Source organism: Sciurus carolinensis, chromosome 15 (assembly GCF_902686445.1).
Source record: "Sciurus carolinensis chromosome 15, mSciCar1.2, whole genome shotgun sequence".
Taxonomy (NCBI): domain Eukaryota; kingdom Metazoa; phylum Chordata; class Mammalia; order Rodentia; family Sciuridae; genus Sciurus; species Sciurus carolinensis.
This window is the reverse complement of record NC_062227.1, coordinates 56,016,217-56,041,188: the sequence shown is the minus strand read 5'-3', so window position 1 is coordinate 56,041,188 and position 24,972 is coordinate 56,016,217. Positions and strand designations below refer to the sequence as shown.

Sequence of the window (24,972 nt, the reverse complement as noted above, 5' to 3'; positions counted from 1 at the left end):
GAGACATCCTTCGGGGAAACCGAAAGACCCTGGCTTTCTAGGGCCCCCAACTGTGGGGGTGCCCTGCAAACCTGAGCCCCTCAAGAAGTCCCAGGAAGAGGCCTCTGCAGCCTGCAGAGGAGGCGAGTTCTATGGAGGGCTTTCTGTTTTAAAAATGGGTGTGTAATATGGTTTAGGAAGTTTTATTTCTAACGTACGCAATAACATGTACATATTTTAAGTCCTGTTCTCTGGAGGCCTAAATTTTAAACTTCTAGAAAATCTACTTTCATGGCATGCCAGGCAAGTGAGGGTTTGCTGCAGCTTTGGCAGCCCATGAAGCTCCAGATAATCACAGGGGTAAGTAGTTGAAGGGCATGGACTGTGTCTTCCTCTTCTTCTTTATTAATATGGAGTGTTTCATGAATTTGCATACCATCCTTGCCCAGGGGCCATATTAATCTTCTCTGCATCATTCCAATTTTGTGTATGTCCCGCCAAAGGGAGCGTGTGCAGTGTGTTTGCTATTTTGTTTGTAGCGTTGGTGATGCTTGGCTAAGATGCATGTGTTAGATTATAAGTAACCTTTATCTTTCTTTCTTTTTTTTCTTTTTCTTTTTTTTTTTTTTGGCTGTGCTGGGAATCAAACCCCGGCCTCGAGCATGCTAGGCAAGTGCTCTCCCACTGAGCTATACCCCAAACCTGTGATTGTTGGTCAATTCTTGAAGGGCTGTGTGTGCCCTGGGGAGGGGCTTCTCGAAGTCCCCTGAATCTGAGGGGTGGCCCTGCTGGTTTTCTGCCTACACGTATGGCTGGTTTTGTCTAAGAGCTCACATAAATAGAAAGTAGATATCAGAGCTTTCGGGAGCATGGTTTACTCTGTTGTCCCCCAAATGATCTTTCCTGACTTGTTTTTATTAAATATTTCACCCTAAATATTACCATCAACTTAATGAATAAATGTGTGCAAGTGGAGAGAGGAGACAGCACCTCTGTCAGTGATTAGGGTCTCAGCATCTGCACCTGGAAGCCTGAAGTGGCGTGGTGCATTCCAAGTTGAATTCTGTGATTTAAATAATATTCATAATTCAATTAAAATGATCACTGCTTGATAAGAGGAAATCAGATAGATTTAGATAACACAGAAATCCATTTACTACCAGATATTAATCTGGACAAATGATGTTTAAAAAACAGAAGAGAAAATGGTACTGGAGAATCAGAACATGATGCTTCTTCATTTAGCCAGAAATTAGTGCCAAGGAGTGCCAACAGGTGCCAAGGGGCTAGGCGTGGTGTGAGCTAAAGTAGAAGTTACCAAGTCCCAACCTCATGTTATTAATTTGGATCACACAAATACAGCTATAAAAAAAATCATCAAACAAGATGTCAGCAAGAATAAGATTTCTGCTGAGACCATGAGTGCCCAGAGAAGGCGTGGCCTCCCTGTGCGGAGGGCTCCGGGTGGAGTGAGCATGAGGTTGCCGAACTCCTATTTGTCCATGGCCAGGTTGATTGCATCTGCTTCTCACCCTATGGGAAGGATTAGAAGTCTTAGCAATCATTCAGTCAACGAAATATTTCTTAAGCACTTACTAAGTGCCAAGTTCTGTGCAAGGTACTGAAGATACAAAAATGAGCAAATCACCCAGGTTGTTCACATGGAGATTAGAGGCAGGTGGGGTGACCAAGGGTGGTGCAGCATGGCAATCTGGGCTGGTAGAGGCAACTGCATGGTGCCTGGACACAACCCACTGCAGGTGTCTTTCCAAACTGGTGACCGCGGCCCACCTGATGTGCCCGCTGTGGTCTCAACATCCTTCTTGAGACAACTACCAGGCAATAAGCACCCATCAATCAGACCTGGCTTAGAAGATACAGCCGCTGCTTCCCAAGCAACAGGGGTTACAGTAATACTATACACAATTGCTATGGAAGCACAGAGGAGCAATTGGCCAGTGAGTTTCCATGGAATTTTGGTAAAGAGTCACACAGTGGATGACCAATCAACTAAGACCCTAAAGGAGAGATTTCTGTAGGTCGGGAACTTCCGGGTCCTCTTTCACTCTCTACACTGTTGCTTGTTTACTGGCAACTTAAATAAAGAGACTGATCCCTGGGAAACATATCTGACTTCTTGGTACAGTGGACCCTACTCAGGATCCTTCAGATCAGGGCCCCAAAGGGAGTAACAGACCTCTGGAAGGGACAGAGCCTATTGGTGGGTAGCACGGCGAGCCAGCCTTTTGGAGTGAGTCCAGGGCACTGGCCCAGCCACTGGGTTTTCTTTGGCAGAAGACGGTTCAGTCCTCATTTGCTGGTGCCAAGCAGGCCAGGCTCAGTGAGCTCACAGTGCTCCATGGGCCCTGGCGCTGGAGACCGAGGTGGAGGGAAGTGAAGGGTTGGGGTAGCTCTAAGGGCTCCAGGTTTGCAGCCGCAGGGCACCGGGCCAGAGGAGACAGGAAATATTCTGGGCTTTCAGACATTGTGTCATATGATTGTTTATTTGGGAAGAGGAAGCCACCCAGGCAGCACCTGGGCCCATCACCACCCCAGGAGAGAAATCGGCAGTGCACGTGCCACCTGGCCTACTGTCCCCCACCCTGTGTGCACACACGTGAGGGGAGCCTGCTGTGTCCAGAGCCCTGCCACCTACATCTCATCAGTGCACCTGGGGGACCCAGCTCTCCTGCCACTCTTGGGCAACTTGCTGGTGCACAGGAACTCTCCTGGAACCCTCTGGTCTCCCGCTTGCTGATGGATGAAAATCGCTCTCCATTGATTTCCTCTCTGGTCTGAACTAACCGCCTTGAAGGTTGTGTCTTCTCTTTCCCCTTTCCAGTCTCCTGTGCTCCAGTTGCTGTTTCTTGATTAACTTTGCTGAGTCTTACCTTTGCGCATGGGTCTGTTCTTTTTCTTTGTTCTGGAGTGTGCATTTTTAATGTTCACCGACTTTGATAAACAATGAAGTTCCTGACCTCAAGACATACTCTACCTAAATTCCAGGTAGTTCTGAACGTAAAATGACACGGGTCATGGGTTGAATGACCTCTCTACCAAGCTTTTTTTTTTTTGACTTTTTAAATTTGTTCTAATTAGTTATACATTACCGTAGAATGTACTTTGATAATCATACATAGATGGAGTATAATTTCTCATTCTTCTGGTTGTACATGATGTGGAATTCCACCAGCTATATAGTTATACATGTACATAGGGAATAATGTCTGATTCACTCAACTATTCTTCCTACCTCCATGACCCCTCCCCTCCCTTCATTCCCCTCTATCTAATCTAAATTAACTCTATTCTTCCCTATCCATCCCACCCTTATTGTGAATTAGCATCCGCATATCAGAGAAAACATTTGGCCTTCGATTTTTTGGGACTGGCTTATTTCACTTAGCATGATATTCTCCAGCTCCATTCAATTTCATTCTTCTTTAAGGTTGAGTAATATTCCATTGTGTATGCATGCCATATTTTCTTTATTCATTCATCTGTTGAAGGCACCTAGATTGGTTCCATAGTTTAGCTATTGTGAATTGATGTGGCTGCATCATTGTAGTACTACTGATTTTAAGTCCTTTGGGTATAAACTGAGGAGTGGGATAACTGGGTCAAATGGTGGTTCCATTCCAAATTTTCTGAGGAATCTCCATATTGCTTTCCAGAGTGTTTGCACCAATTTGCATTCCCACCAGCAATGTATGACTGTACCTTTTTCACCACATCCTCACCAACATTTATTGTTGCTTGTAGTCCTGATAATTGCCATTCTGACTGGAGTCAGATGAAATCTTAGAGTAGTTTTGATTTGCATTTCTGTAATTGCTAGCGATGTTGAACATTTTTTTCATGTATTTGTTGATCGACTGCATTTCTTCTGTGAAGTGTTCAGTTCCTTAGCACATTCATTGATTGGGTTATTTGTTATTTTGGTGTTGAGTTTTTTGTGTTCTTTAAATATCCTGGAGATTAATGCTGCATCTGAGGTGCATGTGGTAGATTTTCTCCCAATCTGTAGGCTCTCCATGTTATTGATTGTTTCCTTTGCTAACAAGAAACTTTTTAGGTTAAATTCATCCCAGTTATTGATTCCTGATTTTATTTCTTGTGCTGTAGGAGTTTTGTTAAGCTGATGTGGTGAAGATTTGGGTTTATTTTTTCTTCTGTTAGGTGCAGAGTCTCTGTTCTAGTGCCTAAGTCTTTGGTCCACTTTGAGTTGAGTTTTGTGCAGGATGGGAGGATTTAATTTCATTTTGTTATATGTGGATTTCAAATTTTCCCAGCACCATTTGTTGAATAGGCTATCTTTTCTCCAGTGGATGTTTTTGTCTCCTTTGTCTAGTATGAGATAACTGAATTTATGTGGGTTTGTCTCTGTGTCTTCTTTCTGTACCATTGGTCTACATGTTTGTTTTGGTGCCAATACCATGCTGTTACCATGTTACCATGGCTCTGTAGTATAGTTTAAGGTCTGGTATTGTGATGCCTCCTGCTTCAGTCTTTTTGCTAAGGATCGTCTTGGCTATTCTGGGTCTCTTATTTTTCCCAATGGATTTCATGATTGCTTTTCCTAGTTCTATTAAGATTGTTTTTGGGCTTTTAATAGGAATTGCATTAAATCTGTATAACATTTTGGAAGTGTGGCCTTTTTGACAATATTAATTCTACCTATCCAGGAGCATGGGAGGTCTTTCCATCTTTTAAGATTTTCTTCGATTTCTTTCACGTTCTGTAGTTTTCATTGTAGAGGTCTTTCATCTCTTTTGTTAGATTCATTCCCAAGTATTTTATTTTATTTTTTTTGAGGCTATTGTGAATGAGTTAGTTTTCCTAATTTCTCTTTCAGTAGGTTCATGGTTGGTGTATAGGAACATGTTTGATTTATGGGTGTTTATTTTATTTCCTGCTACTTTGCTGAATTTATTTATGAGTTCTAGAAGTTTTCTGCTGGAATTCCTTGAATCTTCTAAATATAGAACCATGATTTTTTTCTTTTTGATTTCTTTTTTATTTTTTGATTTCTTCTTTTCTTATTCATAGCCCTTGAATTTCATTCTCCTAACTGGCTAGAGTTTCAAGGACGATGTTGAATAGAAGTGGTAAAAGAGGGCATCCCTATCTTCCTCCAGTTTTTAGAGGAATGCTTTCAATTTTTCTCCATTTAGAGCTATGTTGGCCCTGGGTTTAGCATATATAGCTTTTACGATGTTGAGGTATGTTCCTACTATCCCTAGTTTTTCTAGCGTTTTGAACATGAGGAGGGTGCTGTACTTTGTCAAATGCTTTTTCTGCATCAATTGAGCTGATCATATGATTCTTGTTTTTAAGTCTATTGATGTGATGAATTACATTTATTGATTTCTGTATGTTGTCTACCAAGCATTATGGAATGAAAAACTTAACTAAGCAAAATTGAAACCCTGGGTACATCAAAAGGAATTGTCATAGAGATGCATGGGACAGGGTTTGGAAAGTGGTCAAACAACAGGTGGTTAAAAGTGGTTACCCCTGGTGAGAAGAGGAAAATTCTTGTGTTTTAAAGGGAATTTAATTTTTAAAAACCAAATATACTTTGTATTATGATAAGTTTGCATAGATAACATATTGTGTGTCTGATTAATATATTTAAAAATCAATAAAAAGAAGATTTAAAAGTTGATGATAAAGTGGTAAAAATATTTGAAACATATGTGACAGTCAAGAGTAATATCCTCATTATGTGCAGAACTCTCACAAATAAGGAAGAAACAAGATGGACCACCAAACTGAAAATGGGCAAAGGTCACAAGCAATTAGAAAACACACACACACACACACACACACACACACACACACACACATTAATGGCCAGAGAGCTTATGAAAAAACTGTCAGTCTTGTTAATGATTTTAAAATGTAAAGTAAAACGAGAAGTTTGGCACATATATACACCAATGCTTGGCTGTCACCGCATGCCCTCACTAGGTCTTATGTCATCAGTCGGCAGTTGTTGGGAGTGGCATTGACCATTTCTGCTGATGGCTTTTGAGATGGCTGCTCCCTAATACCTATGGACTTTTCTCATCAATGTCCTCCCTGCCTTTAAGGCTCCAACTGATATGTTGATGCTGTGCTTTTCCATCTTGGTCTCTTACCACTCTGGACCAAGGATGGACATTTCTTTTCACTCTAGCCCCAGGCTCCTAGCCTGTCATTCTCGCTGATGACAGTCTGTAGAAAGTGTATTAGTTTCTAAAGGCGGCTATAACAAAATACCACAAACTTGATTAATTAATTAATTAGCAGAAATTTATTCTCTCATAGCTCTGGAGACCAGAGTCCAAAATCAGGGTATCAGCAGGGCTGGTTCCTGTTGGAGCTCTGAGTGAGAATCTTCCATGGCTCTCTCCTGGTTCCTGGTTGCTGTCAGTCTTCGAAGTTCCTTAACTTTTAGGTGCATCACTCCAGTCTCAGACTCCATCTTTACATGGCCTTCACCTTTATGTGTTTCTGTGTCTCCAAATTTCTCTCTCCTTCTAAGAACATCAATCATTCAATTTCGAGCCCCCTAGAATCCAGTATGCTCTTAACTCAATTGCATCTGTAAAACCAAATCTTCACAAATAAGGTCACATTTACAAGTTCCAGGTGGACAAGAATTTTGGAAGGATACTATTCAATTGAGAACCAGGGGTTTGATCAATACTGAAAGAGGTCGCATTCTAGGATACAGTAAATACAGACTTAAGAGTTTAAAGGAGACATGGGTGGAATATGTGCTGTTTTGTGTTCACACAATAAAATTCCACATGTTCAATTTAACATGACTGGAAACGGAATGATTGCTCACATTTTCCTACATACTCTGCCTAAGACTTGCATTTGAGGTCCTTGTCAACTAAAAACAGTGACTACCTGTGAGAAAGTCCTTGGAAGCCAAGATTCAGGACCAGAGGGTGCAACATCAAAATGGTCTTTGGGAACTACAGAAACAAGAGGGGCTAAAGTTGTTTCGAAACAAGCAGGTTCTGAAGAACAATGGCATTAGGAGCATAACAGAGTTGCTCCCTTTTCCCAAGGTGGAGATGAGCAGATGTGAAGTTAATGAAGAACAGTGCATTTGACAATCGTGAGAAAGAGAGAAATTCAAAAGATGGCTTTTAAACTTGAACAGAAAGAGATGATATCTGGACACTATGAAGAATCTTCACCTCATACCAGGAATATTTACATAAATATGTACACATCTCTTCTCTAACCATTATTCTAAATCTTCATCATTAAATCACTATATTTCAAATGGGCCATAAATTTCATAATGCACTTTTAAATCAAATTGTGTATATAGGCAGACACTGTGCAACAAATATTTGCCTGATGCCCAGCACATCCTGAATGAAAGCCATTCTCTTCTCTGTCCACCAGCCTCTGAGTAGGGTAAGGGCTCTCCACCAAAGGTTTAATCACATCCTTGTAATTGACAGCTCTGACCTGGTGCTCGACTAAGCACGGAAATCCCAGTGGGAGCCGTAGCTCAGTGATTCTCATTCCACATTCTCATGCAGGAGGGCCATGGAACAGTGAGACAATATGATTTGGAGACAGGTGAAGGAAAGGAGCTAATACTACTATTTTGCAGAAATTTGAGGTACTTAGCAATTGTTTCTCTGATCCTCATTGATTTTGACAGAATCATCCCTGAGAACTGTCCTTGGGATGTGCAGTGAATTGTACACATGTATACACTTGGTTCAACAGTTACTTGTGGAACAACTGGAGGAATCCATAGTTGCACCTGCAACTCAGACTGCTGGGGAGAGCTTGAGGGCTGGGCTTACCTGCAGACCTCGTCTGCCCTGGCTGGCTTAGCTGTTTAGCCATACTTGGGATGCCAATGGTCATCATTGATCAGTCTGTTGGTGACCACCCAACACCCCAGGGTGTTACTTCAGGTGATTTGACTGACCAAAGCTTGGGAAAATATACGTTTGCAGGAAAAGAAACAGAAATCTTAGGGAAAGTCCTTCTCTGAGGTTAGGGGTTGGTTCTTCGGTAGAGTCACATCAAAGGGTAGGCAGACCACATGTGGGGCAAGGATTCCTGAAAGTTGAGGAGCCAGGTTAGAAACAGAGATGTGCCAGGAAGGAACCCACTGTGAAGAGTTAAACCCTGGTCACTCTTCCTTGGAATATGGAGGAAATCACAGCTCACTCATGTGGTCCAGTTGTACGTGACTCCCTCGAACTACTCCAACCCTTTGCTTAATCTGTCACTCATAGGCTTTGTAGACCCTGCCTGGTGTGGAAAACAAAGGAATAGGGTGGGGGGCAGGCGAATGGTCTGCCCACACAAGCTTCTTCATGGGGTCTGTAGGGCATGCAGCATCTTCTCTAGGGAGATAATAACTAGAGTGTGGTGAGGGACGAATGGGCAAGGTGGGTTATGGCCACATTGGGAGTAGCAGGAGCCATAGTGGACACTGGAGAAGAATGCAGGGTAGACAGGTAGTAGAACTGCCATGTCCACAGCATTTTCTAGGGGATACTGGGGATGCTTCCCTGGGAGACAGAGGAAGTTGTATTGCTTAGATTGCACATGGAGATTTTTAAAAATTCAACAATAAAACTGGTTACAGCTGGTGGATAATTATAAGTGGATTTTATTTATATTTTTAATATTTTTTTGGCCCTGTTAAAAAAATAATTCTGATGAGTCAGGCATGGTGGCGCATGCCTGCAAGCCCAGTGGCTTGGGAGCCTGAGGCAGGAGGATCATGAGTTCAAAGCTGGTCTCAGCAACTTAGCAAGGTCCTAAGCATATTAGTGAGACCCTGTCTCAGAATGAAAAATAAAAAGATCTGGGGATATGGCTTATTGGTTAAGCACCCTGGGATTGATCCCAGTACCTGCCCCCCCCACCACACACACAAAAGAGATATTGGCACTTGTTAAAATGGTAAGGAAGGTTACAGGTCAAGACTATTCAATGGAGAGTATTTTAAGAGGCGAGAGAGAGAGGTCTGAAAAAAGAAATGTAGGGATTTAAAGTCAAGGAGCAAAGTAAGAGGTTTGGAGGATGGATGGAAAATTTCTAAGAGGCAACATCAAGAGTAGGTGACTGGATGAACTGACTTAACAGGATCCTTGTTGAAGGCATATATCAAGGGTGGGGGATGAGGAATTTGAGCACATATTGAGGTGACAGGTACCAGTGGTTGGGGATTCTCACTAAACTGACTCAGCAGGACTCTTGCTGAATCTGGACAAGGCAGACTCAAGAGAAGGCCCAAAGGTGAGGGCCCACTTGAAAAAAAAAAGGACTCCAAAAGTTTGTCTAAAGTTGGGTCAAGGAGAGAGTCTTTGTGACTTCCTATGGGTTATAAATACAAGGCTATTAAAATAAGAAACAAAAATTGATAATTATATTTGCTAATAGAAAATAGACTCTTAAGAGATGTGATGTTTGAATGCAGTTTATAACCCTCCCCTGGATCCTGATCAGTATTTATTTATTTTTCATTTTTGCCATTAGTGAGACAGTTGGTAAAATCTGTTTAGATTACATAATAATGTTTTGGTGGTTATGTTCCGATTTTGATTATCGTGGTAGAGAATGTCTTTCTTCTTAGAAAACACTCACTGAAGAATTTGTGGGTGGAGGACTGTCATGTCTTCAGCTTACTCTCAAATGATTCAGGAAGAAATCGCATGTACCTAGACAGCAGAAAGAAGCAAACGTGGCAAATGTCAGCATTTGGGGAACCTGGGCGAGGGTGTATGGGCATTCTCTACACCATCTTTGCAACTTTTCTGTAACTCTGAAATTATGTCAAACTGAATATTAAAAAACAAAGAGAAAAGAGAGGAAGAGATTTTTCCAGGAGGTGCCCCTCACTATAGATTGCACCCCACTCAACCTGTGCGTAACATGGACAATGGTTTCCTTGAATTCTCTTCAGTTCCATCTCCTTAAAGCCTACGCTCTGTCATCACTAGGGGCAGCGTCACAAGGTAGATGCTCCTGAACTTCTGAACTCACAAACCTAGGTCCCAGTGCTGCCCTTGCACCAGCCAGCTGTAGGACCCTGGTCATTACCATTGCTGTTGATATCGGATATCTCATCTATACAATGGTCAGAGCGAAATGTATTGCACACAGTTGTCATGAGGAACACATAGCAATGCATATCATAAGTTCTGCTTCTAGAAGGAGCTCTGTAAATGTTAGTTCCCCTAACCACCTTTTTTTTTTTTTGCTTTTTATAAGCAGTCTTTCAACATGCTTGTGATATAAATAAGTAGTTTGAGCCCAATTCTCAGAAAATTTCTTTAGAATTTGTTACAATTATCTAATATTGATTTATAATATCCTCCATAGGCCTTGATGCACAGTGACCCCTTCATGAATGTTATTTTATGGGGTAACACTTCACCAGATCTTTTCTTACCTGATCATCCCAGCATCCCTATGGAGTAAAAAGGGCCCTATTATTATGCCTTTTTTATATATTTGCTAGATTTGTTTTTTTTTTTTTCTAGGTTGGCTGATCAGTGGTACAGTCTGGCAGTGAATCCCATTAACTGTAGCAAAGTAAAATTTACTGTTGCACTTATATTCAAACAAGTAAATTACAAATGAATCATACAAAGTTCACTGGATCTATGGTTCTTATGTGCAACTATACTCTAACATTCTGAAAAGGCTTTCTGCTCATTCGGTTTATCTAAACTTTTAATGAAGATCTTTTAGGGGCTGAGCGTGAGGTAGGCACTCAGGATAACAAGAAGGATTGGGAGCTTGAAATCTTGTGGGAAAAATACAAATGAACAAAAATTATAAATGCAGTGTGTAGCTGCTTTTTCAAAAAATATCATATTCACTGCTGCAGACCATTCTCATCTTGTTTATGCTTGAATTTATAAAAGTTTTACCTATTGTGATTCGGTTGAAACTTTTGTCCGGAACATAAGGTAAACCTCTATCCATAGCTCATGACATGTCAAGTTGTTCCGTGATCTACAGCTATGGAACCTCTACTCTGAGACAGAGGAGAAGAAATTTTCCAATTCAGAGCCATTTCTACCTTAGCGCCCATGTCCACTTTTCTCAAACAATACACCCTTTCCAGGGCTGTGGCTGCCCTCACTTCCAGAACTACATTCCTATGGCCTGCAGATGTCTTGGCATTCCAGGGTTCCAATCCTCCAGGTGCTCCCTAAATACATGCCCATGCTTGGCATGGGGCACAGTCAGATTTATGGTTTAGAAGCTTGGCCATTTCAGCTGGACCAGCAGCACTCCACAGTGAATGAAAGGAAGCGAGACAGACAACCTAATTTAGCAGGGAGACAGCCCAATTTGGGAGGGCAGTAGATCCCAGGGCTACTTAAAGCAGGAAATAATATTTTGCCACTCTAGAATCTCTAGCAACTTGGAAACCTGACATCCCAAGTCTGAAAATCTCTTAGTTTCCACAAAAGACTTCTATTGGCCTTTGAACAGTTTGGATGAGACAGTGTCCTAACTCAAGTGAGTAACATTTACTTAGTAGGAAAAGCCAGGCCTCTCTGGCACATTAAAAGCCATGCCTTTGTGCAAACTATCTTCCAGACTCATGGTTCTACCTAGCTTTCTGTTGTCACATGCTATTTCAGGTTTGTCTGTCTTTGTCTTTTCTACTCCCAACATAGTGCTTTACAATAAGCATTTGTTACTCGGATGGAACAAAAGGTTAAAAAGAATCCCAATGACTAGGAAGAAGTGCTAAGCAAAAGGTCTACCAGTGTATTTGTATAGGCTTTCATCTAGTATCTTCAGCATTAAAACACTCCACCAGACGGTCACAGTACTACTGCCCTTTTAGTGGTCAGTGGCCAGGTGGCCTCTTCTGGGAGCCTGGCGCACGACTAAAATCAAGAAGCTTTGTAGGAGTTTGAGAACAGCAGACTTTCCCTTTTCCAAGAGAGGAGCCGGGGAAAGGACCCCTTGACATAGGGTATGCAGTCGTGGATGTTGAGCCAGGGAAGCCAAGGGTTCTTATATCCAGAAGCATCAAGGGGTGGATTGCAAAAAAGTAGGGGGATAGCCAGCTCGAATGTGCCCTGGCCTGCTGATGACTAGAACACGTGCAAGCTCCTGCAGTCTCTACGAAGCCAAGATCCCCTCCACTTCCCTCGGATGGGTCCTTCTTAAAGTCCATCATCGCACTGCTTAGCGCGTCCTACCGAGTTTCTCAACTCCATACAGGCTCCGTGGGGGCGGAGCTTTGTGGAATGGGGCGGAGCCAAGTCCCCCTCAGCCAGTCCTTGGCTGTGTAGCGTAGTGATTGGATGCGTCGCAAGGTCGCCTCCCAGGCTATCCTGAGGAGTGACCGGTGGCCTGGTGCCGGTGGCGGGCGCGCGGGATGCACAGTACTGAGGGTCTAGCGTCCAAGTAGCTTCCAGGGTGGGTTTGCCTGTAGGGGTTTGAACGCCCCGGAGTGCTGCGCTTTCTGGTTTCGGGAAAGCGTCTTGTTGCGCTCACTGGAATTCCGAGAGCATTTAGGAAACTTCTCGCCCCTACTCCTTGCTCCCCACTTTCGGGTGGGAAAGCAGTTGCTGAGTTGTTTGATTTCCTCCCCCAATCGGCCTCTGTAAAAATAGCCGTGCGCCGGGCAACGGAGCCAAGCTCTGCAGCACCACTATCCCGGGCCCGGTGTGCACCTAAAAATACCCGACAGTTTCGAGCCTGCGCTCCGGGTGCGGGCGGGTCCGGCCGGGCCGCAGAGGGCGTCTGGAGACCGGAGAAACGGCGGCCACCTGGCCCCTAGCCTCGGCCTGGGCTGTCCCTTTAAATCCTGGAGGAGGCAAAGAGAAAAAAGGAAAGGAAGAAAAAAGACGCGGTGGAGCCCCGAGTGGCTGGTGGCTCTGCCCGGCCCCCTACTCCTCCCCCGCGTTGGGGCCTGACTCCCGCCCGCCGCCTCCGCGGGTCCTGAGCGCCCCCCGCAGCGCCGCCCACTCGCCACAGTTACTGTCAAAATAGAAATTAACGGAGCCGGGAGGAGGCTGGGACGCAGCAAGTGCATGTGTGGCAGGGCGGGGAGGGGGCGCCGCGGAGGGGGCTGGCGCGAGCGCCAGGCGACCGCAGACATCCGGGCCCTTTAGCCCCGTGCGCCCCCAGAGCTGGCGGCGCGGGCGCCGGGCGCGGGGCGCGGGGCTGACAGCCGCGGAGCGGGAGGCGGGGCGCGAGGAGGGCGGAGGCGCGGCACCGGGAGGGAGGAGCTGCCCGCGCGCCCGCCGCCGCTCGGCTCCACACCCGCCGGCGTAGCCCCGCCACGAGACTCTGACAGCGGTGCGGCCGGCGCTGCTCCCGAGCGCAGGGACGGACCGACAGCGGCGGCGAGGGAGGACGCGAGCACCGCGGCCCGGCGCCAAGTGCGGGAGGCGCGCGGGGCCGGCGGCGCGCAGAGGTGAGCAGCTTCGCGCGCCGGTCTTGGGTACCCGCTGCCAGGGGTCTCTCCCGCACCTCAGCTGCCGAGGTCGCGGGTCGCGGAGAAGGGTGGCTGCGCATCAGCAGCGTCCGAAAGCGGTCACGGAGGCCGTTGCTAGGAGGCAGGCGGTCCGCAAGCCCCAGGGCGCCGGCGGGGGCAGGGGCGCCCTCCTCTCGCTGGGCAGGAGGCGGGGGGCTGCGGTGGCTATTCAGGGGCTCCGTGCGGCAGCCATGCAACCGGAGGAGGCGGGAGGAGGGAGAGAGGGAGGGAAGGAGGGAGGGGAGAGCCAGCGGAGAGTCAGCCAGCGAGCGGGCGCCGCGCCTCCTGGCTGGCACCGCGGCCCGGAGCGAAGTGGCGCGCGGGGCTGGAAGGGAACTTCTGCGGGTGCGTACGGCCCCGGGCTCGGCGGCGCCTCCGGGCCCGGGCAGAGCGGGCCTGTCGGCAGCCACAGGTGGTTTCTGCCAAAAGTTTTACCGCACTTCTGCTGCGAAGGCGCGGAAGTATTCTAGGGTGTGACGGTTTTCTGGGAGTTGGGAACCCGCACTTTACACGGTCCTTCCTTGAAAATTAGAAAAGGGCTGGAAATGCGGGATCCCGCATCTCTCCTGGAGGCCTGAGGGCTACGTGGTGGTCCGGGACAGAGAGGTCATTCAGACGGGATCTACTGTCCTCGCCGCTCTCAGACTGGGAAGTTAGGGGAAATGGGTGCACGCACGGAATTCCTCAGAGCCTTGGTCAAGTTAAGCCAAACCTGGCAGTGTTATCTGTCGCCCGCGCGGGGCAGCTTAGGGTCCCTTCTTAGCTACACGCATGGGAACCGCGCGCATCTTTTCTAATTGTGTGCGCGTCTCTTACTCGTTTGAAAGCTAATTGTCTCTGGCGCTGTGCTGCTTTGTTATTCCGTCTGCTTGTCTGATTTCAGCAGGAGCAAGGCATAGAGGAGCCAAAGAAAAACGAGGTGGCAGATCCCGTTACCATTGAAATCTATAGAGTTATGGAGGCTGGTACCCAAGCCTCAGCGACTATGGCGCAGAGCGAGGGAAGCTGGGGGTCAGCGGCGTGTGCTGTCTGCCCAGCGAGCCTGGCTGAATCATTGGCAAAGCTAGGATTGGGGTTTCTGGGGCTTCTAGGACAGAACGAGGGGTGGCGTGGGAAGAAAAGACCCCTTAAAAGAGGAAGTCTTTCAAGATTTCCAGCTTTGGGAGAGAGGTTCTGAGGTCCGGTGGCTTGGCCCCATTCCTCATTGGTCAGGTTGACTAATCCAGGGCAGCGAGGTAGAACCACCCCGGTAGGTAGGTCCATCCTGGGCTGAAAGAAATCATTATTCCCAGAGCGGGGCTGATACCTGAGTGTTGCAAGTAGGTACAAAACTGCGTGAGCACTAGAAACACTCGGTCCTTCATTCTCCTTGGTCCTGCGCCCACTCCCTATTCCCCTCCCCCACGAGTACATAAGCAGAAAGGGTGCTCTTTGCTTTAAAGAAACTCACAGAATTTGGGGACTGAAAGAGTCCCTAGATATTAGGAGCACATATTTTACAAATGAGCAACTTATACCCAAGGAAGGAAATTAACCTGCACAGTGGTAAGAGGCCAGGAGCCCTAGAGGTGATATCAGTATCAGGCTGTGGGTGAAGAGAGTCCCTTGGACAAGAACTTGTAGGGCCTGAGATCAGAAATGCCACCCCCAGACCCCAGGCCCATCATGGGCTTATTATCTGTGTTTTCTAAGTCCCTGCTCACCAGCCAACGTGGTATATTTCCTCTCCCTGGTCCTAGGCTTAAGAAAACCCGAACATCACTGCAGAGTCCAGTCTGACACTATCCCGACTTTTCCTGTTCCCTCATTACCCCAGATTCCTCAGACTCCTTTGGGAAGATAATGTGACTTGATTAGCTGAGATGGGTTTACAGCTTGTCTCACGAAAGCACCCACTTCCATAGGATGCCAGAACTCTGTTTTCCTGGTAATTAGGTTTTACAGATATTTTTGAAAGGGAGCCCAATTTTGGATCAATTACACTTGGACACAAATCCTGTGCTGTTGTGGATACCAAATGAGAAAGATGAGCAATTATCTGGGGGTGTTGGAATAAATGTTGTTATGAGTATTTGACACAGCTATTAAGCATCAATGAGTTGGTTTTCAGTAAACGTTTTTTACTCTGTATTTTATTGAGCAAACAAAGTGTCTTAATTAAAAAGAGCTTCGAGTTGGACCCTTAGATTTTAACCACTTGTTTCTTACATGTAAAGGGTGGAGTCGGGAAGGAATAAAATGATAAACAGAATGATTAAGGGAACTTTTCCTCCTCAAACTAAAATGCTGTAGGGCAGTGCTTAGCCTTCAGTCTATAATGTTATGTACAGTCTTGACAGAGTGTTATTAAATCAAAATAGGTCTGGGTGTGGTGTGTGTCAATCTGTATTAGTCAGCGATGACTTGTAAGAGAGAACATTTTGGAAGTTTTATTGCTTTCAAGGACATGCAGTATCAAGAATTCAAGGCTAATGCAGTGCCACTGAGTATAATTCTTTTGCTTTCTTGATCAGATAAGAATGTGTCCCCATAGCTATGCTTAGGACTCCTGTAGAAGAGGTATCCTAATAATAATGCAGGGTTACATTTTGACAGTATCATTCACTTTCTTTGCATCCCCATGAGCTAGATAGTTCAGCTCTGTGTCCAGATGGAGAAACTGAGGCACAGTGAGGGAAAACATACTCTGAGTATGCAGTTTTGGCTTCCTGGGTTGACCAGGATCTAAGGGACTCCCTAGTGTTTCTGGATCCTTGTCCCTTTCCAGCATTGCGTTACTGAGGGGCATGGAAAGGTGGGGTTGCAGTTATAGTCATTGAAGGCCAAAGACCAGTCATCGGGGCATTTTATTCCCCACCCCCACCGGGTGTGGGCAGTTGTCCTCCCTCTTAGGAGGCTGTGGGAACTTGGGTGCAGAGGGACCAGCTGGCTGGGGCTGGGGCGGGGGTGTGGGAGCCGTGCCTGTGTAGGGCCGAAGGAGTCCAGGCTATTTATATCCCCTCCTCCCCTCCTGGGAAGAAGAGACTCAAGGGTCTGGAACCATTTGCAGTGCTGACTTCTCTCTGGGATGAAGTCCCACTGGAAGAATGCCCATCTTATTTCAGTGAGCCCCCACCTGTGTGGAGTGAGCCCTTGGGCGTCTTGGGACACCCGCAGACCTGGGGGATTTAGGGTGCCCAGGTTTCCTGCAGCCAGCATGGGCACCTTTCTCCAGCGCTGCCCGCACTGCACAGTGAAGTTCTCCTGGGCAGAACTTGAGAACCTGTTGCAGGGAGCGTGGTTGGCTTTTCTGAATATTGACAACAGTGGATTTTATGCAGGAGAGTCTCAAAGTGGCAGATTAGATGTGGTTTCCCCTGACAGAAAGCTGAGGCGCTTCTGTGCGGGGGCTGGTGGAGGAGGTTTGAGGGACTCAGGTCTTCCTCGGCTCTCCCCAGGCCGGTCCCAAAGGTCCTCCTGGCTCTCCCACTCTTTAAACCAACACCCAAGTCCTCCTTTGTCTTGGAATAAATTGTACCTGCCAAGTTGCTAGCCACAGCTTCATTCTTGAGGCTGAACTTTCTCCCGGGCGGTTGGAGGGAGAGATGGGGGTGGGGCAGGGTGGATCAAGCCTCACCATTGGGCTGGTCTTTCCTTCCCTCTTGGTGAGAATTGATTTGCCCATCACAACCCTTCGGGGGCTAATAGCAGATTTCACCAGGGGAGAAGACTTAAGTTAGAGGTGCTGGATGACATGAGAGGTCGTGGCTGGACAGCATGGAAGGGTGGGCCTGGCAAGATTGGCACAGGCACATGTCCTAAGTGTTTTAGGGCAGGGCTCCTTCCCATGTGCTCAGTGTCCAGCACGATGCCTGGGCACAGAAAGTGTTTGCTGACCCAAGGTCATAGGTGGAGCATGGGTGTATGGGAGGACAGAAGTCAGGTTGGGGTCTTTGTTGCCATCGGCTGTTCTGTGGTGCTGTGACAGGGTGTCTGGAGGGCAGGGATGTGGTGGCAGTGTGTGAGGAGAGATGAGGGTTTCACAGGCATTGTGAAGCTAAGCTTCTACCAGCGTGGGTCCCAGCTAAAAGCCCTCTCTGTCCAGCCAGGATCACACCCCGGCAGGTGCCTTTAGGAAGGCAGATCAGGCCACTGTCTGCCATGACTCTCAGTGACCACTCCTGCTCTGGCCTCTGCCTGCCCCTCTGGCCTCCCCTGCTCTCCACCCCGCCCTACCCCTTGTTGTTTCTGAGCACTTCAGAGTGCCACAGAGCTCCTGCATGTCTGAGTGGCCCTTCTCTACCTCGGTTGCCCTTCCCTCGGCTAGATCCTCCCAGCGGACCTCTCCTGGTCAGTTGGATCTCCACCGAAACGTCGTCCTGTACTATATTCTTCACAGCTCCCAGTGCCATCTGCGATGCATCTGGGTTCTCCTCTTGCTGTTGCCTGCTTTCCCGCTGGATTGTAAGCTCCATGAGGGCAGGGGCCTTGTTGGTTTTGCTCCCTGTTACTCCCTCAACAGTGGCTGACCCCTGGCGGTGCCGGAGGGGATAGCTGGTGAGTGAATATGCTGATTACTGCTGGGGTGTGTGAAGAAGAGTCAGCCAGGGGCCTTGCCTCTGCGTCTCTTTGGCCTAGAGGCATAATTAAAGTGTATGTGTGTGGATGTGTGTGTGTGTGTGTGGGTGTGTGTGTATCCTGATGGGTGGCAGGAAGGGAGGTGGCATTCAAGGAGCACAGCCCAGGAGGGTCCCTGTCAAGGCTGGCTTAGTGCAGGGGCTGTCTGTCAGATGGTATAGGATGTGTTCAGGAGCTCTGGAGGCTGACCCACCTCCACGGCTGAAGTTCCCCTACCTTGCGAAGCTGGCTCTCTCTCTCTATTTACTTCTTTGGTGGGCAAGAGTTCCAAGCATAATGCCATCCTTGGAGAGTCAGGAATGTTGTGTTTTTCCACCAGCGCCATTCATTGGCAGCCTCCTCAGAACAGCTGTGGACAGCTGTCTGCCAGCATGGCTCAGGGAGGGTTCCTCTCCAGGGCCAAGGGGCACGCTCAGCCCTGCAGGAGTGGGGAATTTCATTGGCGTTTCACACCCTGATGATTTCCAAACCCCACTGAAACAGTGCCCATAAAAACAGATTCATGAGGAAATTAAAAAACTATTAGCATTCAGTTTACTGCTTATTTTCTGATTATAAAGGGAGTAAGAGTCATGACAGAAAATTTAGAAAATGTGGAAAAGTATACGATTAAAATGAAAAATGGCTACAACACCTCAGTTTTGGTGTATTTCCTTCCAGTCTTTTTTTTCCCCCTCTTACACCCATTAACACATAGAGACACATACATAAATTATAAGTGGCAGTATACACAGTCTCCCCAAACTTTTAAAACCCACGTGGTCTTGCACTAAACCTAGAGATTCCTTTCCCTTGGGAGCTCGACACTCACATTCCCACTTTGAATCACTGATACTGAAAGAAAATGGGGAGTCTCCTCATCCAAAAAGAAGATTCCAGATGGATTTACCTTTTGTACTCCAAGGAAAACAGCTGTCCTTCCCTGTTCCCCAACACACTGTGTTTGCACTCAGGGACGTGCTTCTCACTGCCCACCTCTCTGCACCATCACATTAAGGACTGGGGCCCATGGTGTGGCCAGTGTCCTCTTCCTCCTTCATTCTTCTTGGAAATGTATTTGTCAAGGATGTGTAGCATCCCTTCGGGCAATGCACCATACTGTATCTATTATTAAAAAAAAAGATTGGTGTCCGTTAACTAATCACTCTTTGACCTAAAAATAAGAGAAGCAGGAGAAACTGTAGGAATAGGGACCCATGTCCTTCTCTTACGGCGTTGAGGGCATCACTATTGCGGGAAGCCTCGTTTCTTCAGGAACCCGGCCACTTTTTCTCCTTTGCTGCCTTGTTCAAGGGCCTGGAAGAGTGTCCAGCACCTAGTAGGGACTACTAGGGAACTACTTTGCTGACAATCGTTCCTGATTAAGTTAAGGAATGTCAAGGTCTCCTTGACCCGCTGGAGGTGGGTCCTAGGGCCCCAGGGCTCAGAGGGACAGGAGGAAGAGCAGAAAGGCAGTGCAGGAAGGCCCACTCCCGAAACAATACACTGACTTAATTTCAGCGGCTTTTCAGAGGAGGTGAGGTTTAGGTGGGAGCTTGGTTTAAGGGACTAGACTCACTTAACATCCTGGGGACAAGTAGAGGGACCCAGGCAGGAGGACTGGCATGGGCAGAGTCTGACAGAATTGAGCCTGGGATCAAGAGTATAGCCCAAGCCAAGAGCTGGCAAGAGACTCTTCAAACTGGTACCTCCCCAGGGCCCAGCACCTGGTCCCAGCAGAGGGTGGGTCCTGGGGACTGTGGCACCTCCCTGCCTAAAGGCAGGTACCATCCTCAACTGCACGTGGGGAAACTGAGACCGAGAAGGGATGGTGAGGTATGGCTCATGATGATGAGCTCTGCAGAGCTGAGTGCCTGGCTTGGCCACTTTCCTTCTCAGCCTTGGTTTCCTTGTCTGTCGGTGGCAAGAAAACCTACTTGGTAGGGCGGTGGGGAAAACAAGATGAGCTAGCATGCAGGAGTCACTTAGCTGAAGATCGAGGGACCCATGCATGGAAGCCACTGTTACACATTTTGTCCATTTCTATTCCTAACCCCGAGGAAAAGGAGAGAAAGGCTGCCCCCTGTTTCAAGGGAGAAAAACCTAGCCTACGTGAACGAGGACTGTGGGGGCAGGTGCACACCTGTAGGTAGAGTCCGCATCTCTCGTGGGGTGCTGGGACCCCTTCCTCGCCCCCTCATATGGAGGGAGTGCATTTACTGAAGTCAGGAGCTTAATCCAAAGGTCACTGATGGGGGCACAGTACTTCCCCTGGGCACCGAATGGTCTTTACAATAGAGGATGTCTGGCCATGGAGGCAGGAGTGGGCCAGGTAAGTTTTGCTGATTGGGAGCTGCATGGGATCCAGAGAAGTGCAGCCTAGTAGGAATTTCAGTGAGCCATCTGTATAATTGAAAATTTGTTAGTAACCACATTTTAAAAGAGTGAAAAACGAATGGGCAAAATGAATTTTTGTAATATATGTTCTTAAAAATATTGTCATTTTAACAAGGGACCCTAGTCACATTTCAAGTGCTCAGTAGGACCCTGGGGTTGTGGCTGCCATATTGGACAGCAGGGGGAGCCTGGGGCACAGGTTGGGAGGGCTGGGGCTACTTGGGGGGACAATGCATTTCCAGGGAAAGCAGCTGCCCTCCCCATGGAGGGAACATACTTAGTGCAGGCAAATTTGGGAGGAATTAAAGGACCGTGAGAGCTGACTTTTATCCTAGCCCAGCAGTGGGCATATAGTTTATTTCTAGGAAGCCATTCCATTTCACAAAAGGCCGCAGTGTCCCCACTTGTGGCATGAGGTTGTATTGTCTGTAAGAGCCATTTCTGCTCTGGTGCTCTCTGATTCCTGAGAGAAAGACATAGAAAGCCAACTTAGCCACTTGCTAGCATGAAGAGCATGCAGGTGGGTGTGGAGCGCAGGCATGGCTGGCAGAGAGAACCTCCAGCGCACATTTTAAAGCGTAGCCTTTCAGAGCTGTGTCTGGACAGTTGGTACAGTAAGGCTCTCCAAGAGTGGCCAGCGTCCAGACGCCGCCGTGAAATCGCCTTTTGTAAAGTGTGCCTGGAGATGGGGCAGGAGTGTTGCTGTTTTAAAACAGCGGCATGTTTTCATTGTGTTGAAATTCTGGAGCTTCCTCTTGTTCCTGGTCATCTCAGAGGGCTGTGAATGGCAGTCATCAAAGACAGGAGGGGCCCTACAGGAAATATTAGCACAAAAAGGAACTTTTTCTGCTCTGTCATAAATGGGCACTGGGCCTGTCCAGGGAGGATGTGGGAAGAGGGAGGGACAGGGCAGCAGGTGTGTTTGGAGGGAAGGGCGGGTCCTGGGGTATTTTTAGCAACTGAAGTCACAGGCCTGGTTTTCCTGCGTTCAGATGAGGAGGGAATTGGGTTTTATCTCCCCACCACAGCCCTCTAGACGGGGAAGGAAACTCTCCCTCCTTTTTGAGGGGGCTGGTACCAGAGATTGAACTCAGGGGCACTCGACCACTGAACCACACCCCCAGCCCTATTTTGTATTTTATTTGGGGACAGGGTCTCACTGAGTTGCTTAGCATCTTGCTTTTGCCAAGGCTGGCTTTGAACTGGTGGTCCTCCTGCCTCAGCCTCCCGAGCCTCTGGGATTACAGGCGTGTGTCATCACACCTGGCTCTACCTCCTTTTTAAGAGGTATCCTTTTAAAGTCACATCGTCACCAAGTGTTTTGCTGTGTCCACCTGGGGCTCCCACCTCCCATACCGGAAAGGGGTCTTAGTGTTCTAAGGGCCAGGCCTGGGCTGCTGTCTCCAAATGAAGAAATAGGCTCAGAGGGGCCACACTGCTATCAAAGATCACCCCAGGAGGCAGCAAGGAGGATGCCAGGCTCCGGGCAGCCCTCTGCCTTCCTGGGTTGTGCCTCCTGGGTTTTGTCTCCTCCCTGGTTCACAGATGACTCAACAGTCTGCCTTGAACTGTTTTTAAATGAGGATTTCTCTTTCATGTTTTCCTAAACTAGATTTTTTTTATTACTTTTCCCCACATTGTTTGTTTTGAATTTTAAATTTAATTTTCTTTGAATAGGTCATCACTTTCATGGTTTAAAATTCAAAAGGTACAAAAGGGTACTTAAAGTGAAACATCTTTTTCTCACCGCTGTGAGTTCTCTTACAGGAGGCAACTGATGGTTTCTTCAGCCTGAAGACATTTGAAGCGAACACAAGAAAACATGCATGTGTGTGTGTGCGGACATGTGTGCACGTATTCCTAATTTTTTTTATCCAAATGGAAGCAGAATGTTCACATTTTATTCCACTTTCTACTTAATATGTCTTGTAGATACCTGTGATCTGCCCATTCTACCAGGACTAAATTTGACTGTCCCTATGCATGAATATTTTGGTTGTTTCCAGTCTCTTGTTGGTGTAGTACTCAGAGATTTTTTAATGAAAGGAATCCTTGATTTTTCTGAATACAAGCAAATTTTTAGTACTCCAGGAATAAGTTCTCTGAGTTATTGTTCACTTCAAGGAATGAAATTGCTTAGGATTAAGAGTAGAATAAAACACTTTCAGATGATCTTCCCAGAAAAAAAAAAAAATCATATATTCAACCTCGACTTATTAACCCAGTGTTTCTCGAGCTTCTACTATGTGGGGTGAAGGTGGGGTGCAGAAGAGAGAAAGGCTTGCAGGGTAGCGCTCACACTTTGGGGGGGAGTCTCAGATGGCCACTCTGATAGGAGCAAAGAACAGACACTTCTTTCTAGGGAAGGGAGTTTCAGTGAAGGAAAATGGAAGCCCCCAGGGGCAGTGCTGGGCCCTTGAAATGCAGCTGGGGTGCAGGGTGCCAGGGAGGGACCGTGGTCTGGTCAGCTGTTTGTGAGCAGCAGGATTGTCTGACCACAGCTTGTGTCCTTGTTCCCCCTCAGCTGCTTCTCAAGGTCACTGCCTTTCTGTAGGGTCCTCTGTGGCCCTGGCTCAGCCAGGAGGACTCTGTTTATCCTTGGTGTGTGTCTACTGACCTTGAGGGGCTTTGAAACCCTCTTTATCCCAGGGAATCAGGTCTGGCTTCAGAGTTCAGAGCAAGGCCAACCCTCAGGCCAATCCCTTTGCAGCAAATGGACAGTGATGGGGGAGCAGCCCAGTGACAGTGGGGACTGTGGTTGGTCGTCACGGAGAGAGGAACCTGGCTGGATCTAAGGAGGCACGTTTTCCCACCTGGTCTGGAGGGTCCAGGTCCTGTCCCTGCGTGAATGCAGCTCCTCGTTCCCCTCTTGTGTTGAGAGAGATCTGCCTCCCATGAGCCCTGGTCTCAGTTCTGGCAGCCCACCCTCTTTCTGAAGCAGCCCCCAGCCCTCAGTGGGCTCCGTGGTGAGGGCTGCAGTTGCTGAAGGGTTCCCGACTTGCTCTGGATGGTCTCTGGTCACTAAGAATCTTTGCTTTGTGTGTGTGTGTGTGCAGGTAGGGAAGCAGTGATCCCACAGGGCACGAGGTACATTTGGGCTCCTCTGGGGTCTTCTATCATGGACTGTTTTTCACAGGGTCAGGAGAAGCCCAAGACATGGTCTTGCCTTCAAGGAACCAAAAATCTGGAAGATGATGGTACACACAGTGCATCGTGCAAACCTTGTGCTGGAGGGCTGGATGGCGTCGTGGGGCTTGGAAGGCTGGAAGGCTTTAAGGAAAGAGCAGTTGCATGCTCTCCTGTCTGTATGCTGGAGTGGGCAGATGTGACTTGAGATGACCCTCCGGAAGGGAGCGGGTAGGAGGATGAGAACATGCTATGAGCAACTGGGCCCAGCAGGCACTTCCTGGGTGTGGCACATCCATTAATCCTCATAGCAACTTGCAGTTTCCCATTATTATTCCCATTTAGCGGACGAAGAGCTGAGGCTTGGAATGTTTAAGTTAATTTGCTTAAGGTGATACGCCTGCCAGGAAATGACAGAGCTCTGATTCCAGAGCCCAAATTCTCTCCATTGCACTGAAGTTGACTCCAAGGTTTCCATAGAGGGCTCAGGGTGGAAGGACTGGCCTGGGCAAAAGGAGTGGTTGTGGGACCATCATGACATGGGCCAAGCTTATTGAGGAAGCGTCCCTTCTGCAGTAATGTAGGAAGGAGGAGGAAATGCATTTGGTTAAGGGGTCAGACGTGGGGAAGTAATTGCAGCAGCTCTGACCTCTCAGGCCCCCTGTCCAGTACACTTTCCAACTTCCTTGCCTCCATTAGTTTGGTGGTGTAGTTTCCTTTTCCAATTCTTCAATGGTGAGAAATTCAGGAAGAGATAATCCACTTGATACCAAATAGTAAATGCATGTATTTTAGCTTAGCACCAAACAAGTATGATTTTTATTCATTGGCCAATATCTCTTTCATATGGCATTTTAGGAAATTGCTTTCGGAGCCACTTAAATACCGTTGTAAAAATGCAACTACCAGTACAAAGAAATACCAGGTCAGGGCTAGGGATAGAGCACTTGCCTTGTGTGTGTGAGACCCTGGTTTAATCCCCAGAAACAAAAGCAAACAAACAAACCCCACCCCACGTCACTAAATTCAGGGTTAAGACCTCCCAGAGGTGTGCATTTATGCAAATTTTATAATTCTGCAGATGGATAGTTCTGTTTTGCACTTCTGTGAGGGCCCTGGGACTTGCTGACCACCATCATTGTGCCCCATGGTGGAGGATAAAATTTCGCTTTCATTAGTTCTGCTCTCTGTGGTATAGGTGGTGAATGGACAGGTCAGAGGAAATGATTTGAGGGCTAGTAAATCCTGTGTCATGATCAGGCTGTGAGATGTGGTGAAGAAATCCAAGGACCCAACTCCAAGGTCCCAGTTTGCATAAGCTTCCTCCAGTGGATTTATATCCGTCTTTGTAATTTCAAGGTTTCTCTGTCCTCATTCTA

The 24,972-nt window shown here is 47.3% G+C and overlaps 1 protein-coding gene and 1 non-coding gene across 3 annotated transcripts in view; one reads left to right on the top strand and one right to left on the bottom strand.

Moving 5' to 3' along the window:
* Positions 1–383: 383 nt before the first annotated feature.
* LOC124965897 (U6 spliceosomal RNA) lies at positions 384–486 on the bottom strand. Its single transcript, XR_007105280.1, has one exon. It is a non-coding gene; the product is annotated as a U6 spliceosomal RNA (small nuclear RNA).
* Positions 487–13,120: 12,634 nt separating this feature from the next.
* The window catches only part of Zbtb7c (zinc finger and BTB domain containing 7C), a 326,309-nt gene continuing 314,457 nt past the window's right edge, over positions 13,121–24,972 (top strand). For both annotated transcript variants that reach the window (XM_047526755.1, XM_047526756.1), the window contains exon 1: positions 13,121–13,414. The gene's annotated coding sequence lies outside the window, so the exon portion shown is untranslated. The remainder of the gene's footprint in view (positions 13,415–24,972) is intronic.